Genomic DNA, 20,922 nt, shown 5'->3' on the forward strand with positions numbered 1-20,922 from the left:
ACAGTTATTTAAGAAGCATCTTTCAGTGTCCAGAACTGTGCTTTTTGGCATTATTTTCCTTTCTAAACTTGGAAATTCCAGTTAGAAATCTTTAACTGTCATAAAGAAATATGTAGTCTTTCCTGAGGACTGCTGAGTAATTGCTGAATGCTTGAAAAACTATTTGAACTGAAGGATGATTTCACTTCTGCTAAGTCTGAGTAAATCTCTATTTTAAGAAGCATTCATTATCAATTTTTAAAAGCTCTTTTCAAGTTCTACTATAACAAGTAAGTCACAAGCATTTCTATAAGTTGACTTTCAAGATGGAAACTGAAATAAGCCAGTCCCAAAGGGACAAATACCACTTGTTCTCCCTGATAGGTGACAACTAACTGAGCACCAAAAAGGAAACCTGTTAAAGTGAAATGAACACTATGAGAAACGGTGACTTGATCAGCCCTCACCCTGACTGTTGATGAACAACTTAATACGTTATCCCTCTTAGTATTTTTTTGTTTATTTGTTCTACTTAATACTTTTGGTTGAATACTGTAATCAATACACAGTTATTCTTAAGTGCTAAAACTTAACTGAAAAGTGATCGCTGTTAAATATAAGAGTGGGAGTAAGAAAGTGAAGAGATGTGCAATTTGGGACATGCTCAAGCTGACTTACCCCAAACGGTAGAGTTAGAAACATACCAGGGGATTCCAATTCAATCCCATCAAGGTGGCATGTACCAATGCCATCTCACTAGTCCAAGTGATCAATTTCTGTTCACAATTGATCATAATGAAAGGACTAAGAGCCAAAGGGATCACATAAACAAGACTAGTGTCTGCAAATACTAGCTGATAGAATAAAAAAGGGAGAGAATGATCCAACATGGGAAGTGAGATACACAGCAGACTCATAGAATGGTAGATGTCCTAAATAGCACTCTGGCCTTAGAATCAGCCCTCAAGGCATGTGGATCCGGCTGAAAAGCCCATGAGAGTATTACAGGCATGGAAAGCCAAAACACTCTGGCAAAAAAAAAAAAAAAAAAAAAAAAAAAAAAAAAAAAAAACCCTAAATGAAAGATCTCCTCAAGTGAGATCCCAGTGAAAAGAACAGGTCATCAAAGAAGGAGGTACCTTTCTCTGAAGGGAGGAGAGAACTTCCACTTTGACTATGACCTTGTCTAAATATGATCAGAGTTGGTGAACTCAAAAGGCTTCCATAGCCTTGGTGACTCATGACAAGAGCCTAGGGTGATAACTGATCCCATAAACAAGAGTGTCAATTTGTTAAGTCAACAACAGGAGTCACTGTGCACTTACTCCTCATGTAGGATCTCTGTCCACAATGTGCTGTACATTGTGATTTAATGCTATAACTAGTACTCAAACAGTATTTTACACTTTGTGTTTCTATGTGGGTGCAAACTGTTGAAATCTTTACTTAATATATGATAAACTGATCTTCTGTATATAAAGAGAATTGAAAATGAATCTTGATGTGAATGGAAGGGGGGAGGAAGAGGGAAAGGGGAGGGTTGCAGGTGGGAGGGAAGTTATGGGGGGGAAGCCATTGTAATCCATAAGCTGTACTTTGGAAATTTGTATTCATTAAATAAAAGTTAAAAAAAAAAGATGGAAGGTGAAATAATTTTAAAACATTTAATTAAATTTTTTTGGAAAGTGAGGACAGAAAGCACATTTTGAAAATATTAACTGATATACAAGTAAAGTCAGATACACTGTGTCAGAAAAATGACCTGCATGGAAGATCTCTGTGAGTGAGATCCCAGTGGAAAGAATGGGCCATCAAAGAAGGAGGTGCCTTTCTCTGAAGGGAGGAGAGAACTTCCACTTTGACTATGACCTTGTCTAAATAAGTTCGGAGTTGGAGAACTCAAGAGTCTTCCATAGCCTTGGCTGCTCATGACAAGAGCCTCACGTGATTACAGACATCATAAATAAGAGTCTCAATTGTTAAATCAACAATGGGAGTCACTGTGCACCTACTCCCCATGTAGGATCTCTGTCCTTAATGTGTTGTACTATGTGAATTAATGTAAAACTACTACTCAAACCGTACTCTATGCTTTGTGTGTCTGTGTGGGTGCAGTCTGTTGAATTCTTTACTTAGTATATACTAAGTTGATCTTCTGTATATAAAGATAATTGAAAATGAATCTTGATGAAGAATGAAGTGGGGAAGGGAGTGGGAGATGGGATGGTTGCAGTTGGGAGGGAGGTTACGGGGGGAAGAGTCGCTATAATCCAAAATTTGTACTTTGGAAATTTATATTTATTAAATAAAAGTTGAAAAAAACCAAAGTCACATCATAAATACTTCTTGAACTTAACTGAACAAACTATGAATTCAGAGTGAGTTTGAAATAAATGACAAGTGTCAGCACATAGAACATTATATTTTAGATCAATATTTTAAGTCGAAGACAAAGAGGAAATAACAGAAGCACTAATGGTATCAGAATACCATGAATATGATGAAAAAGATCATGCATACACACACACTAAATAATACTTTTCCTTCACATTTGTTATAGGAATCCTTCAAGACAAGCATTTCCTCTTTTATCTTTGCCTTTGCAATGTATTTTATTATATGACTGGCATTTGGGAAGTCGTGAGTTTTTTGGTCATAATTTGGTTTTCTTTTTATGAAACACATCCCCAATTTTTCAGAGAAAAAAAATCATACAGACATTGCTGTCAAGTGAAAATCTGGACAAAACTATGTTACTATTGGTTTATACAGTAACTTCTTGGTATGGAATAAAGTTCAAATTTTATATCAATACAGTTTTAGATAAAGAATAGTGTGCAGCACCCTATGAGGAAAAGAAATTGTGTGACTTGCCAGCAAATCATTGATTTAGTAAGAGTTACCAAAAGATGACTAAGTAATAAATGTAGTGAGAAAACCAACACGCCATTAGCCTCTACCTGGGCTGTCTTATCAGAGGGGAAATGACTGCCTTTTACAATGTGCCATAACCAATTCGCATAGAGATTAGACGCTCATGAAATCAACTTTGCTTTGGAAGACTTAATCACTCAGGGGTATGAGGAACCTTCAGTCTAACTGCCTTGAAGCGAAGGGAGTGCTTGTTGTCTTTGTACGATATAATGGAAAATGAGACTAAAGTATAAAAGATTAACAAGTCAAATAACACTTTTGCTTTTAAAAAGATAACATATATAAAAGCCCCATGATGTTTCTTGCCCAGAAACTTTCCATATTTGTTAGAATGTAACTTAAAATTTTAAATAACTTCATAGAAATTAGAAGAGTAGTGAATATCTTGAAACTAGACTTTGCGTTCAGCAAAGAGTGCTAGATCTTAAGGATTCAATTTTTCTGAAAGACATTCATGAATAGTGAATTCTAATTTTCATCTCCTGTAAGATTTATGGCACCATGTTCACAAGGAACACAGCATAATGAATATAACAAGACTCTAACAGAAGACCCAAAGAGTTTATTACTAGGTAATTACGGCTATAATTGATAAATCAACAGTTGTATCCTAATGGGACAACCCACAGATTACATCATATTCTGTTTCTGTTGCTTCTATCGCTACCCTTTCAAAAGACCACTAAGGGACAGGCTTCCAGTGCAGCAGATAAGATCCCAGTAGGGATGCCCATATCCTATATGGAAGTACCTGGGTTCAAGTCCCCACTCAGCTTCCAACTCTAGCATCCTGCTAATGAATATTCTGGGAGGCAGCAGGTGATGGTTCAATTATTTATATTCCTGCATCCCACAGGGGAGACCCACATTGAGGTTCAGGCTCCAGGCTCCAGCTGTGGCAGGCATTTGCTAAGCAAACCAGCAGATGGGAGATTTTAGGGGAAAGTCTGATGTGGTTCTTGAATAGTCCCTGGCACATAAAATATGTAATGGCATTTCTATGAATAATATATTATTTTGACATGCTTCACAGAATATACTAATGTCCAAGACTAGTATATCACAGTGGGAAAGTTGAAAGTCAATGCATTTATGCCATAAATATTTTTTTTTACCATAGAAGTTTTCATCACAAGATACTACATGTATCTGAAAAGAAAAATTCCATTTTATGCCCTCAAATTAACTGGCCCCTGCTCAAAAAAAAAAAAAAAAAAAAAAAAAAAAAAAAAAAAAGTTGATCATTGGACTGTGGGACATTGGTAAAATTTTGTCTCAGAAGAAAATTCCCATATTGCCCATACTAGTACTAGACTATTTTAGCAAAGACTTGCTTCTTAAATTATTTTATTTATTTATTTGTTATTTTATTTATTTTGCTTATTTAACACTTTGTGCTATCAAATATTCTTGTGCTATCAAATACCATGGGCATATGGAAATTTCTAGTTGAGTTATGCAGGTTACTGAGAGTATAACTATAATGGTTATCTTTGGGTTGTAGGGTTCTATATGATTTTGTAGGGTTCTTTCATGATTTTATGGACTTTCCAAGTTTTCTCCAATGAGTATAAATATTGCATATTGAAAATAGATTGACATAAAATGTATGAATACATCCATATACATGTATATATAAATTGTAATTTGATAAAACAGTGCCTATCTTTTAAGATATCAAAGATAAATAATATACATTGAATACTGATTATTATTCTTATACCTTGTTAGAGTGGGGCAGGTATATTTTCTTTCTGCTTAGAGATTAGGCTTATTCATATTACTGAGCATATTGAATATTGAAAATATTCAAAATATCATGGAAATTATATTAAAATTATACATGAATTTCAATTTCTCACATGAAAATAAACTTACCATTTAATTTCACTTTTCCCCAAAGTTTTTGAAGTCCCCTTATAAAATTTCTTATGAAAGGATAAATAAAGTTCAGGAAAAGCTGAATAACAATCAAGTTTTCTGTATCTAGCATGAATAAATGGGATCTATCAGGTCTTTCAATGGTTGTAATATGGGAATTCAGAATAATTTATGAATCTTGAGATACAATATGAAATTGAGAAATGTCAAATAAGCAGCAAATATTTTGGTTCTAACAAGATTCCTAAAGACTCAGTGCTATAGTGTAGCAGGTTTAGCTGCTGCCTGCAGTGCCTGCATCCCATATGGGCACTGGTCTGAGTCCTGCTGTCCCACTTCTGATCCAGCTCCCTGCTAATACACCTGTGAAAGCAGCAGGGGATGGCTTAGGTGCTTGGGCCTTTGTACCTGCGTGGGAGACCCAGAAGAAGCTCTTAGCTCCTGGCTTTGGCTTGGCCTAGCCCTGACCATTAAGGCCATCTGTTGAGTGAACCAACAGATGGAACACTCTCTCTCTCTCTCTCTCCGTAATTCTGCCTTTCAAATAAACAAAATAAATCTATATAAAAAAAAGGATTGCTGAAAAGTTGAAGAGGGATGAGTTCTAAGAGCAAAAGAAGTACGTAAAAACTATCTTGGTCCAATACCATTGGTCTTATTCTACTCCTGGAAAGAATTCCTGTGGTGTAGTTTGTTAAGAACCACACTCTTTTCCTCTTGGTAGACTGCACACACACTTGCTAGAATACATTTTTTTATCCAAAGGCTTGAACCATAATAATTAGGCTCAAGCACTCTATATTACTCACCATTGTACTTCATAGGTAATGCTGATTCCAGTTGGCATTCTCTAAGGAGGCACAAAATTGAAGCAATTATTGAAAATTTTGGGGTTTTAAACAGAGTGTACTCAACTCTCTCCTCCCACCCTCCACAACCACATGCAAATTCTTTTATCAGGAAATAGTGAATTATGTTGCTTCATCACCAAGGAAGCTAGATTGTAAAAATTACATTTTATGTATTCTTGTTTTTTGTACCAAACAAAGAATACACACACACACACATAGACACACACACTCACTTGGCTTTGTTTCCCTCCATCAACATTTTTTATAACTTTTGACGAATTCCCCATACTTAACAAACTCTATATTTGTTTACCCCAATTAAAAACTGTCTATCAATACTACTCCTCCAAAAAGATTTTCCTAATTTCCTTAGAAAACCCTCATATTTTTCTCTATCATATTTTCACGATGTTTTTGCAGCTCCATCAGTATTTAGTGTGCCTGCTGTACTTATCCATATGTAAGTATATCCCATAATGTGAACACATGGCTGGGCCTTCACATATTCATCTGGACTCCTAACACCTATCCTAACACCACATATTATTGAAATTAATAGAAAAGATAAAGATATCTTAAGCCTAGTGACTCTTAAACAAGTTACCTTCAGCTTACTGACTCAAAGTTATCTTCTCATTATTAATGGTCCCTTAATTTTTCTCTTTTGTTGCCATTTCCTCTGTTTGAATCAAACTCGAGGGTATATGGTTAGATGAATATTGAAGTAAAAGAACAGTAGTACATGTCATGTCATTGCAAATTTTCTAAGATAAAATATCACTTGAAAAAGTTTGGTTATGTGATAACAATTCCATGTAAATTTTTATCTTTGGAGTTTGAATAATCAATCATAAGTTATCTGAAATATTATATAACCTATTTAAAGTAATACAATTCAAGTAAATTTAGACTTTCAAATTCCTATGTAAATTAAAAATAGAAAAGTAATCCTATGGCACACTGGATTCAAAGTTGATTTTTCACAGGCAAATGCCATATTTATAATAACAATTTAATCTCAGAGAATGTATATTCTAATTTGTTTCACTATCTGAAAAATAAATAATTATATAATTAGTCCAGTGATAATTTATCAAAGATTTTCATTGCCAATATAAACCTTTTATTCTCAACAGTAGTATACTAAACCCCACTTTCAGAGAGTCACAACATTGCAGTCTTGAAATAGAGGAAATCTGTTTTCTTTAATTGGGACTTTGAATTTAATTAAGCAACATAAGAGGTAGAAAACAGTAAGATGTCTGTTAAATATTTAAACTCGTGTTTAACAGTATTTCTAAATAATTTACTGGAGACTTCATAAGGACATATCACACATTTGTCAGACAATTGCCAATCTTGTCTTGAGTCTAGGTGCTTTCACAAACATGAAATAAACTAGGAACATATGACTCTAGTTTTTTGAATATTCAAATTAACTGTTTACTATGTGGAAGGCCTTGTGCTTTGCACTGACTTAAATTGCAAAAACAAGTAAGATTTGGGTTTTTGTCTTAAAAGCAATCACAATATTAACTAACAGTATATACTGATGTTTCATAAACAAAATTATGGCCATTAATCATTTTACCCTGCATATGCTGAGAATCCAGACTATTGATCATTACATTCCCACAAGTAGTATCATGAGCAAAGGAGAGAAAAGAGTTTGGGTCTTATTAGTTATAGCTTCTGTAAAGATGGTAGCAGTAGATTCTAAGCTATTTGCTTAGTATGAATTGAGGCTTGAATATTTACAATACATAATTTTGGATAAAATTATGGTTTATAAAATATTTGATATTGTAATTTTTCCAGAAGATTCTATTACCTGATTAATTTAATATATTCTGAATTGTATTGCTTTCATGTGAAATGAACTTGTTGAGAATGAATAAGCTATTTAGTAAATATACATATTTCTAGCTCCCTATAAAATATTGTTAATGCTAATTAGATTTGATATTGTAAGTAAAGACTTTTTTGACTCCTAAGGCAATTTGATTTAATTGTTAATCAATTGAAGTCAGTTAAAATGAATGCAGCTTAATGATTTTTGCCATTCCAAATTGAGTTATTTCCATATCTGAGAAACCCAAGAAGTCAAAAGGGATACTTTTGAGGTAGGTCAAGGTGGGACAGAGGACACTGACAGAGGTTGCTAATTTAATGCTTAGAGAAGTCTTTCTTTCATGTTTCCAACTAGACCATGACAAATTAACACTGTACAGTACGAAATAATTTGTAATAGACTTTGGCAAAAAAGCAGAATGGATGCAAAATCTTGCTTTTGTTAAAAACATAACTTTAAGCAAATTAAAAAAAAACTTGAAAAATCTTAGCTGTGGATAAGTTATGTATGTGCGTACAAGTACCACATAGATCTCCATAAGTTATTTTACCATAAACCAAATAGAAACTTTATATTATTATGAATACTTCCTAATTATACAGAATTCATTACACAATGGTGATTCCACATCCACTGGTTTTAAAATACACAGGCAGATCACACTTTATATGATGCCCCTACATTGTTATTTTTCCATGCAGATGCAGGAAGTTCCTTGTGGAAAGAAAGAGGGAAACTGTTACAGTGCCCTGTCTCTGCATTGACCACTGGATATTTTCCCATTCCTGCAAGTAAAGCTAAAGGCCTTGACTGAGAGCTGGTATCATCCTGGTATTTATTACCATGCTTCACAAGGGCATGAGCAGGGTAGTTATCAGCTAGGACATCTGTCTCTAAATCAGCAAGGTTGGGAGTTAAGGGGGTTGATCAGAAAGGTCCCCTCGGGGCTTGTAAAATGAACAGACTTCAAGTTAGCTGCTCCGCTGGCTGCAGACATTTGCATTTGGCCACAGCAACCAAGTTGAGGTTTTGGGCCCTGATATCAGATTGAATCTGTGAAGATTTGGGATTTGATTTCAGAGTTGGGGTTTGGATTCTAAATTCTTGACTTCTAAATTCAGTCCATCCATAAAGTACTTCATTTCTTGTTGATATTTCCATAATTATGCCTAAGGATGTATTTTCTAGGGATAAAAAGTATTTATTATGTAGAAAATATAGGTGTCTTTTGGATTAATCCACAGGAAATCCTAGATCAGCCTATCAATATCAGCTTTTCTATTTATGCATTGGAATAAGTGAGGCATTGTTCATTATACACAAGTTATTCATTTAAATGCTGCCACAAAGAGACGAGAATTTACAAGCTCACCAGTGAGGAAAACCTCACAATTCTGTAGCGTTTCCCACTTTTACCTTGGCTTAAGCTTCTCTCTTTACCTAGAACTGTCACGGTAGTTCTACACTTTTCCACTGAAATCCTACTCTGAAGGTACTGTGAATGTTCAAATGTTCCAGGATTCAGTGCAATTTCCTAAATCCTAGCTGGGTGTATTATTTTTCTGTATGCATCATTTATAATATGTAACATACAAACTGCCTGTAGACTTCAGTTTCCATCAGTGCATGAACTGTGTCTGAAATTGCAATGTGTGATATGCAGCAGAGTCTCTGGTATAAAGTAGGTACTCAGTGAACATATACAAATAATGCATAGTTTGAAGTTGTGCTTTAGAACATTTTATATATTACAATAATCTAAAACTGGATTTGACTTTATACAAGATTTTGTTTTGATGTGAGAAAATAGACTAGCAAGGACTAGCAGGAGGGTTATAATTGTGGCAATCAGTGTTGATCATATTTCCTATAAACCACAATTGACAGTTTGAATCCTGTGGGAAAAATGGTAATGCTGAAAATAAGTCAATAAGCTATTTGATATCTATTAGCAAGACACAGGATTTGTAATTTAGCATGTGGTTTAAGTCATCTGAATCATGTGATTTATGTTCAGAGTAGCAGAGTAGAGGCCCTCACACTGATCCTTTGTTACTTAGAATGTAGCCCTCATGGTCTGGCCAAGACTTGACTCTATGTGTAAGATAAATCATGTCACAGAGGGCCCTTCATGACGACAGGCCAAGTAAGTTATGCATCCCTGTATTTAACTGTTGATGCAGCCAGGAGGACATGCACTGTGTTACCAGTGAGGCTGTGAGCTAACAACAAAATACTCAAAGTATCAGCACTAAGCAATGGCATCTAGAATAACAAGATAGCATTAACTTATTTTGCAGTTTGAAATCTTTGATACTTTATAAAATAATTTTTATTTCTGAACGTTAGAAAAATAATGCAAAAGAAAGGGAATTATTTGATAGGTGTTTTTTATATATTTCTAGCTTAACATTTCTTTACCAAATCTGTTTAATTTGGGTTACCTTTGCAGTTAGTTTCCTCATGGAGAACAATTTACTGTGTACAACAAACATATTATTTTCCTATGTATTCTATGAGAGAGTATATTGTTTTCTAAAGTGAATTGAGTATTTTATTAATGTAATAGTCCTTTAATTTCTGCCCACTGAGGGAAAAACCATAAACTGGGCAATATTCTTATATAATCCTAATTATGCTAGCTAATTTCAATACTCCTTAATATGCCATCATCAGTTTCATTGAGATATTATAAACAGAATCAATTTGTTCAAAATATTCAAAATATATTCTAATTAGACAATTAACAATAATTTCTAACAATAAGTCCAGGAAATATCCAAGAGAAATTATTCAAGAGTTTTATTCTGGGTAAAGTCTTTTATTCATTTTTTAGATGATATATTCAAAATTCAAGTTGCCCAGTAAGATAAAAGATGCTTATTGTTCTTTTTTGGTTTCTAATTGGAAAAATAAGAGAAATCACTAAGTCCTTATCCCTAACATCAGAATTTAAGAATGAATATTTTAGTAAGTATATCCCCAAGAATAAGCTCAAAAGACAAAAGTCCAAAGAGAGCTTTCATTTGTTGTAGCTTAACATCCTGAATTTGCATATTCAAAATCTGATGTGCTCCAAAACCTGGAACTTTCTGAGCAAGGATGCAATATCACAAGCGGAAAATCCCATCCAGGACTTCACATGACGGGTTACAGTAAAAAAGCATATGAACTGGATATGTTGCATAAATTACTTTCACACTATGTGTATAAGGTGTATATGAAACATAATTTTATGTTTATACCTGGCTTCCATTATGATCTCATGATACAAAAGCAAATATTCCAAAATCTGATCCCAAGCATATGCATGAGAGATACTCAACCCATGTTTTAAAAGAGTCAGTAAATTTTGATCATGGACTGTGACTATGTAAACTACGTGAGACTAAAATACTATAACTTACCCATTTTTGTTATTATTAATAATCATCTTCCTAAAAGATAAGGATTATGGACATGCCTTTTTGGGAGAAATGGATTCTTTCTTGGGAGAGAAAGTACAAAAGGATAGAGTGGGTGCCAGAAACCTTACAGATGGACAGAGAAACCTTCAAGCAAAGAGAGTGGGGAACTGATCTGGCTCTTAGATTCAGCTGGGTACTGCGTAGCATGAACATGCCTGTGACTCCCCAGCCAGGGACTGCCTTGTGGTCCTCATTGTTGGCACTGCCAGTGATAGTCACCAAATTCAGTCTCTGTTTTGTCACAAGCCATTTATTTACTCATGAAATAGATAATTAATGAGCCCTACCTCTGAGTGAGACACTGAGGGTATACAAAGGAGCAGTACAGACTAATAGTTCTTCTTGTGGTTCATTAACTCTAATGAGAACAGACAAACAAGCAATTATAATGAAATATGAAAAGCATTGTGAGAAGAAAAAAAAAAACAAAAAACAGGAGAGAGCACCTAACCCAACTTGCTGGGTAAAGGAATGCTTTCCAGAAATAGTCAAATCTAAACTTGAACTTATGGGTAGGAATTAGGTAAACAAAAGAAGAAGGAATATTGGGGAAAATAATAAAATGTGGTGTGTAAATACACTATGAAATACTATCCAGCCTCTCTCTCTCCCTTTCTCTCTGTAACCCTTACATACAAAAAAGTAAATAAATCTGCGAAAAAAATTTGCAAGACAAGGAAACTACAAATAATAAACAATGGTGAGAAAAGAAAAATAAAAGTAAATTTTATTTATTTTTTATGAAGTAGCAGAAAAGACACAACCTTTCGAATATGAAGTCTTTAAAATTACAAGAAATATTTGGACTAGATGACAACAGAGAAATTCTAGAAGCATGAAGTGAACAGAATATATGTGCTTCAATTTGCATCCTTCCATCTGGGAGGAGGAAAGGGGGAGTTTTGCAGCTCTAGTCTTCAGACCATTTGGCACACAAGAGTTGGAATCATTTTCTTTTGCTAACACTAACAGAAAAGTGGAGGACTGAGGAGAAGGAAGTAGACTTGTGTATAAGTGTAATGAACGTCAAGGCAACACAACTCACCCCAGCCAGTAATAATTTGATGATTACACTGGCAGCCTAATATAAGCTAGCCTGATCTCAAAACTATGGGGAAAAAAGTATGCTTTAAAATGAGTCAGTTTTAGTAAACAGTAATCTGGTCACCACTGTTTCTGGTATATGAAAGAGTTATTTGGCATTTATTTTTCCATGAAATCTCTCGTATAATCCCAACACTACTCAGCTTTCTTCACTTAATTTTGGGCAGAAGCAACCAAGCTAACAAAGCACCTAGCAAAGTTAGGAAGGCTGAGTTTCTTGAGCTCTTTGTTGATTCTAGCTATTAATCCTTTATCAGTTGCACAGAATGCAAATATTTTCTACCATTCTGTCAGTTGCCTCTTTACTTTGCTGAGTGTTTCCTTTGCAGTGCAGAAGCTTCTCAACTTGATGTAATCCCATTTGTCTACTTTTGCTTTGATTGCCTGTGTTTCGAGGGTCTTTTCCAAGAATTCTTTGCCTATGCCAATGTCTTGCAGAGTTTCCCTAATGTTCTATTCTAGAAATTTTATGGTTTCAGGTCATAGATTCAAATCCTTGATAGATTTTGAGTTGATTTTTTGTATGGGTTAAGGTACTGGTCTTGTTTCATACTTTTGCACACAGAGATCCGATTTTGCCAGCACAGTTTGCTAAAGAAACTCTCCTTGCTTCAGGGATTGATTACAGCTCCTTGTCAAAGGTAAGTTGGTTGTAGATGCATGTTTTGATTTCCAAAGTTTCTATTTTGTTCTATTGGTCTACATGTCTATTTAGTGCCAGTACCAGGCTGCTTTCATTGTAACTGCCCTTTAATATATCTTGACATCTGGTAATGTGATTCCTTCAGCTTTTTGTTGTTGTTGTTTAAGATTGCTTTAGATATTTGTAGTCTCTTATGTTTCCATATGAATTGTAATATCACTTTTTCTAGATCTAAGAAAAATGTCATTGGTATTTTGATTGGGATTGCATTGAATCTGTAAATTGCTTTTGGTAGTATGGACATTTTGATGATATTAATTCTTCCAATCCATGAACATGGAAGACTTTTCCATTTGTTTGACTTCTTTTATTTCTTTCTGTAATGTTTTTTAATTTTCATTGTAGAAGTCTTTCAGCTAGTTGGATAAATTTAAATATTTCTGTAGCTATTGTGAATGGGATTGATCTTAGATGTTGTTTCTCAGCCATGGCATTTTCTCTGTATACAAAGGCTATTGGGTTTTTTTGTGTTAATTTTGTATTATGCAAACTCTTTTATGAGTTCCAATAGTCTTCTAGTGGAATCTTTTGGATTCCCTATATATAGAATCATGTTATCTGCAAACAGGGATAGTTTGACGTTCTCTGTTCCAATTTGTATCCCTTTGATTTCTTTTTCTTACCTAATGGTTCTGACTAAAATTTCCAGGACTGTATTGAATAGCAACATTGAGGGTGAGCGCATTTGTCTGGTTCCAGATCTTAGTGGAAATGCTTCTAACTTTTCCCAATTCAGTAAGTTGCACCTTATGTGTTGTCATAAATTGCTTTGATTGTGTTGGGGAATGTTCCTTCTATACCCAATTTGCTTAAGGTTTTTATCATGAAAGGGTGCTATATTTTTTCAAACCCTTTTTTGCATCTATTGAGATAATCATATGGCTTTTCTTCAGCAGTTTGTTAATGTGATGTATCATATTGATTGATTTTTGCATGTTGAACTATCCTTGTACACCAGGGATAAACCCCACTTGGTCTGAGGAAATAATCTTTCTAATGTGTTTTTTGATTAGATTAGTTAGCATTTTGTTGAGGATTTTTGCAACTATATTCATCAAGGATAATGGTCTATAGTTCTCTTAGTTGTATCTTCTTCTAGTTTTTGAACTCAGATAATGCTGGCCTCAGAGTTTGGGAAGATTTCCACCCTTTCAATTGTTTTGAATATCTTGAGAAGAATTGGAATTAGTTCTTTGTTAAAAGTCGTAGATTTCTGCAGTGAAGCCAAGCAGTCCTGCATTTTCTTTGTTGGGAGAATCTTCATTACTGATTCAATCTCCATCTTGGTTATTTGTCTGTTTAGGTTTTCTGTGTCTTCATGTCTTCATGACTCAATTTTGGTCGGTTGTTTGTGTCCAGGAATCTACCCATTTCTTCTAGATTTTCTAAGTGGTTGGAATATAGCTGTTTCTAGTAATTCCTGATGATTCTTTTTATTTCTGTGGTATCCATGTAGCATCTCTTTTTTCATCTCCGATTTTATTATTTGGGTCACCCCCCTCCTTTGTTTTCCTTTTGGTTAGTTGGGCAATCATGTATCACTTTGTTTATTTTTTCAAAGGACCAGCTCTTTATTTCACTGATAATTTGTACTGTTTTTTGTTTCAATTTTATTTATGTCTTTTCTATTTTTAATTATTTCTTCCCTCATACTAATTTGGGGCTTAGTTTATTGTTTTTCTAGATCCTTGAAATGCATTCATAGTTCACTTATTTGATGTCTTTCCAGTTTCTTGATGTAGGCACCAATTGCTATAAACTTTCCCTAACAACTGCTTTTCTGCATCCCATGAGTATTTATATAGTGTAATATCATCTTCATTCATTTCCAGGAATGTTTTTATTTCCCTTTGATTTCTTCTATGGCCCACTGTTCATTCAGGAGTGTGTTGTTCAGTCTCCATGTATTTGCATATTTTCTAGAGATTCTTGAGTTGTTAATTTCCAACTTCATTCTATTGTGATAGAAAAAAATGCATGGTAAAAATATAACTTTTTAAAATTTGCTGAGACTTGTTGTATGGTGTAGCATATAGTTGGTCCTGGAGAAAATGCCATGTACTGATGAAAAGAATGTGTATTCTGTAACTGTGGGATGGAAGGTTCTATATCAGTCAGGTCCATTTGGTCCATAGCATAGATTAGTTCTGTTGGTTTTTGTTGTTGTTGTTGTTGATTTTTTTGTCTAGTTAATCTGTCCATTGATGAAAGTGGAGTGTTGAAGTTCCTCATTGCTATTGCATCGGAGTCTATTTCTCCCTTTAGATCTATTTGTTTTAAATAACCAGACACCTAGGCATTGTGTGAATATACATTTAAATCACATCTTCCTGTTGAATTGATTCTGTAATCATTATATAATCCAGTTAAGAAATGGACAAAGGGCTTGAACAGGCATTTTTCAAGATAGGAAATTCAAATAACCAACAGACACATAAAAAATGTTAAGGATCACTAACCATCTGAGAAATGCAAATCAAAACCTCAGTGAGGTTTCACCCTACCCCAGTTAGAATTTTCTCATATAGAAAGAAACAAACAATAAATGCTGGTAAAGAGGTGGGGAAAAAAGTTCCCTAATCCACTGTTTCTGGGAAGTAATCTAGTGCAAACTTTGTGGAAGACAGATTGGACATGCCTCAGAAAGCTGAAATAGGTCTACCATATGACCCAGCAATCGACTTCTGGAAATTTATCCAAGGGAAATTAAATCAGCCTATGAAAAATTATCTGCACTGCCAAGTTCATTGCAGCTCAATTCACAATAGCTAAGATATGGAATCAACCCAGATGCCCATCAACTTATATGAAATCCTGTCTTTTCCAATAAAATGGCTGCAACTGGAAACCATTATACTTAGTGGAATAAGCCAGTCCCAAAAAGACACATACCATATATTTTCCCTGATCTGTGATAACTACTAGAGTATCAAAAATGTAATGTATAGGAATGAAATTGACATTTTGAGATTTGATGTTTGTTTACAGCTCTTTACTATTGAGAATAAGTGGGTTTTTTTTTCTTCCTACTACTCATACTTCCTACTAATCTATTTAGTGTAGAGTTAATCTTGTGAGTATAAAGTAAACTGAAAGTAGACCGTTGTAAAAATTAAGAAAGGGAGTAAATCAGGAAGAGGAAGGAAGAGTGGGAGTGTGGGCAGGATGTAGGGTAGGGTGAGAAGCATCAATATGTTCCTGAATCTATAGATATGAAACACATGAAATTTCTCTACTTAAATAAAAAACTATTTTTAAATAACTATCCTTTATTGAAAGTTACATTTATATTATTGTAGTCCACTAAGCATGCAATAGCATTATGTGTAAAAACATACACACCTTAATTAAAAATATTCTATTGCTTAATAAAAAAGGTGTACTTCTCGTCTTCATTGTCATAATCACAGGAAGTCTTACATAAATAGTTTGCTATAATCATCCAGGAATAGCTGAAACTAGAAAGGCAAATAAAGAAAACTTTTTTTAATTAATTTTATAATTTGCTGTTGCCATATAATTTATATTTTTATTAAATAGAAAAAAAAAGTTCAAAGTTTTCCAAAATAAGCAACCAACTAGAGAAGAATCTCAGCAGTCCCTTAGCTCCATGCAGCTTTAAAGGAAATGAAGAGGGTTAACTGGAGTCAATGTGGTATTTCCTGCTTTGGGTCAAATCTCAACAATTACGCTATCCAAAAAAATGAGCCACATAGGGGTCAGCACTGTGGCATAGTAGGCAAAGCTGCTGCCTGCAGCACCATCATCCTATATGGGCTCCAGTCCAAGTTCTGGCTGCTCCACTTCCAATCCAGTTCCCTGATAATGCACCTGGGAAACCAGCAGAAGATGGCTGATGTGCTTGGGGCCCTGCACCCACGTGGGAGATGGAAGAAGCTCCTGGCTCCTGGCTTCATCCTGTCCCAGTCCAGGCCATTGCAGCCATTTGGGGAGTGAACCAGCGGATGGAAGATCTCTTTCTCCCTCTCTCTCTCTCTCTCTCTCTCTATAACTCTAACTTTCAAATAAATAAAAATCTTTTTTTAAAAAAAGCAACACAGATTATTTTAAAAATTATTGTATGTACATGAAATTATCATTTTCCATTTGTTTATTGTTTATAGCCTTTAACTACATGACCACTGATCAAAGTCTTTTTACTCTTTACTTTGTGATCTCTTTATTTACTAGAGTGCCCTTGACTGTAATGTTAATTAAAAATATGCTATCTCCAAAACTAACAAAGAGTGAATGGAGGGAGGGAGGGAGGAAGAGAGGGAGGAAGGAAGGAAGGAAGGGAGGGAGGGAGAAAGGGAGGGAGGGAGAAAAGGAGGGAGGGAGGAAGGTAAAGAAGGTAATACTATTATAGTCGAAGAACTGTTTCTATGAACTACATTGAATCTGTTCTCTTTGTATTAATATTACATCAAAACACAAAAAAACTATAAAAAAATAAGCCACATGACCCAAGTTTGATATATTTAAATATTACACTTGTATGACCACAATTTTTGGCTTTCCAAGTTATTTACCATCCCTAAAAACACAAATTTATGTAACTAAATGAATAAATAGAGATATTAACCTAGTATTAAAAAATACAAAGGTAAACAGATATATGTTATATATTTTAAACTAGGGGCAAAACTAAAAGGATAGCTCAAAACAAGTGGATTTCCAGTGCACTCAGAAACATACACAGTTATACATGTAACAGCTACAGAAACTATCCCCTTTCTCTGTCTCATAGCACACTCTCTATTCCTAACAAGACTATATTTTTTTTAATTATGTTCCCCTAAATTCCCATATTGGAGTCTCCAGTGCCTCAGGATGTGACTATTTGGAGAGCAGGACTTCAAAGAAGTAAATTACACATGGTCATTAGGGTGCACCCTAATCCATTTGAGTGGTGGCCTCAGAAGAGGAGATGAGGACACAGATGGAGATCAAAGGCTATGTGAACACCCAGAGAAAAGGGCCATGAACAAGCTAACGAGAGATGTCTCAAATGAAACAACTCTGCAGAACTTGAACTTTGTCTTGAGAATTATGAGAAAACAAATCTCTGTGTTAGAGCTACCCAGTCTGTGATACAGCAGCCATAACCAATCAACAAAAAAAACTGAACTGGCAAGTTTAGGACCATGGTCATCACTAGATCTTCGTACATTTGAAGAAAAGTAGTACCGATTAATAAACATGACATGTGCTGGCTGGGAGCAAGCGGAAGCAACACCAGGTGTTTTGTTATCTTGGGTTGAAGTAGATTAAATGAGCTACACAAATGCAAGGGCTGCACCTTATTCACTGCTTGAAACTAAAGTCCAGGGTACAATTCCTTTATATACAATAAAAAATTCTAGTAACATCCATGATAGTGTGTCTTGGTTGATATTATTTAAGAATGAGTGGCATGCCTAAGGAAGGAGTGAATCCCAACCAAAACTCTTTTGCTAAGAAGTAAAGCATGCCTCCTGTCGACTTGATAACAAAATCTGTGATAGTTCCCAAATCACAGAGGGCAGAAGTCCCAGTGCTGCTACACTAAGACTTGATTTTGGACTTGAGGCTTCAGGGACTGCTAAGCGGAGATAACAATCAAACTCATGACCAAACCGAAATTTTGTCAAGAAATTAAAGAATGCATTGAAAACCAAGTGGAGATAAGAGAATAAGGTGATGCTGCACTAAAACAACGAATTAGAAATCTTGGCAAAGAAAATATATTCATTAAAGAGAAATTTAAAATGATAAACTTTAGGTAGGAAATAATCTATATAGCTTTCTATTATTGCATAACCTATTATCACAAACTTTGCAGCTGAGAATGGCACACATTCATTATCTCACAGTTTCCACAAGTTAGGAGTCTGGGCATAGCTTAGCTGGGATTCACAAGACTGCAAATAAGGTATTGGCTGGGGTGTGTCCTCTAAATTTTGAATTCTTCTTCCAAGTTCATGTGGATGTTGGCAGAATTCAGCTTCTTGCAGTTGTAGGGCTGAGGCCCTCAGTTCTTAGCAGCTGCCCACAATTCCTTGCCTTGCAGTCTTGTCCATAGGCAGATACAAGAACAGCAGTTTACCACAAGGCCCACAGTAGAGCATCACACTCCATTCCTGGAAGACAGTCTTACAGAAAGCATGACTTAATCAAGGGGGTGATGTGCCCCTACCTTTGCCATACACTGTTGGTTAAAAACACACATACACACAGAGAGAGATTCAACCCACACTGAAAAGCAGTGAAGCAGACACAGACATGACTCATTGGAGTTATTACCTTAGTTTGTGTCTGCCAAAGATGGACATAAAAGATATAAAATTATTCTGAAATTCTAGCAAATAGAGACAAAAGCACTACAATTTATAAACATGCATCTAGAAGACATAGAGGATAAAGAAATCATGATATAATCCTAACATGAATTTTTCAGAGAGACAGTGGAACTGACAAAAGGCAATATTAAGAAAAAAACAAGAGCTGAGAATAATTAAGGTAATACAATGTGTTAAAAACCAGTCCTTGATTTGAAATGCTGAGCACAATAAAACATAAAAAACTCCCATGGTAATGCATGCCAGAGAAGTGAATAAATCTAGCCTAATATTTCAAATGCTACCAATGAGAGAAACTGTCGAGAGATTATTGCATCCAATTTCTCATCAGTGATAATAGATTGCATGAGATATCCACCTACAGCCATCAGTGTATGGGAAGGGAGAATTACTAACCCAGAACTTCATAAACAACTGAACTATCATTCGGTACCATGAAAAGATACATTTTCAAACATTTGCATACCATAAATTTCCAATAAAATTACCTAAAGGATATACTTTGTAAGAATAAAAATAGCAGGGATATGAAACAGTTATACGGTCTTGCACTGCATGACAACATTTCTGTCAATGAGAGTCTGCACATACCATGGGGGTCCCCTTAGCTTACATCACTTGGTAACTCTGTAACTGTCCTAGTATGTGTACACTCTATAATATTCTCTTAAGGAAATTCCCTTAGAAGGCATTTATATCCCTGTGTCTCTGTCATTAAGTGAGTCATGACTGCACACAAAATAAAATTGAGCAAAGAAATTGAGGATTTAATTAGTGTGACAATAAAGCAAATAAATATACATATCAAGAATGAATCACAGTGTACTTCTCTATCTTAATAACATGTCTCTCCCTCACTAAGCATTTTCCTCTTTCCTACCAATATGTCACATCTTGTTTCTCTTTCTACTTTATCCTTTCTCAACTCTGATTACTTCCAGTAGGAAGCAAACCTACTTTTGGCAAATTTTTGAATATGAAGGACAGGGTATTTGGCTTTCTCCTCTTTACCTCTGAACCTTCATATTAGACGCAGGGTGTGAGTAGCAAAACCAGTCTTGGGCACCAGCGTGGGACAATGAGACACTATCAGAGTCACTGAGCGCAAAGGCCTCTGGGTCAGTCTTCCTTTGTGTCACTGGTGCTAACGTGAAGTTAATTGCATATGGCTTACAAAAATTGTCCAATCACAACAGACTTTCCAGACCAGAGATTATTTTACTTTACATATGTTTTTATAATTACATATGCTATCATGTCACTTGCAGGCTTTATTCCATTTTCATTCCCTTCTCAAATGTGACCTAAAAACTGCTGTCTTTCAGACTTATGCTTACTAATGCTCATTGATTGTTTAAGTCCACACCGGACTGGCTTTATTGAATCTTCATCTTCTTCAAAGGGATCTGGGCTCTGGGAAACTTCCTAGGTTACAAGCCATGTTGGGATATCAATTGTGAATCCAGGTTTCAAATCTCTTGCTGCAGTTCAGAATTCATCATTAATTGGGATTCATTTGTTCCACATCCAAATCACAGATCTACTGGATTAATGGAGTTTTTTCTTGTTTCTCCTAATGTCAAAACTAAGAAAGCTAGTACATTCCAACATCTATGTCATAACAAAATAGGTACAGTTACTATCATGTATAGTGCAAACAATAGTCATTGTTGGACTAAACCTGGGATTGACAAGCAAATTAATAACCAGTTTGTTCTGTTGAACCAAATCATTCATGGCAAAAGATCCTTCAAGTGTCAATAAGAATATATTTTAAAATATAGATGAGTTTATATCTGATTCGAATAGG

This window comes from Oryctolagus cuniculus, chromosome 8, assembly GCF_964237555.1.
Source record: "Oryctolagus cuniculus chromosome 8, mOryCun1.1, whole genome shotgun sequence".
Lineage (NCBI taxonomy): Eukaryota > Metazoa > Chordata > Mammalia > Lagomorpha > Leporidae > Oryctolagus > Oryctolagus cuniculus.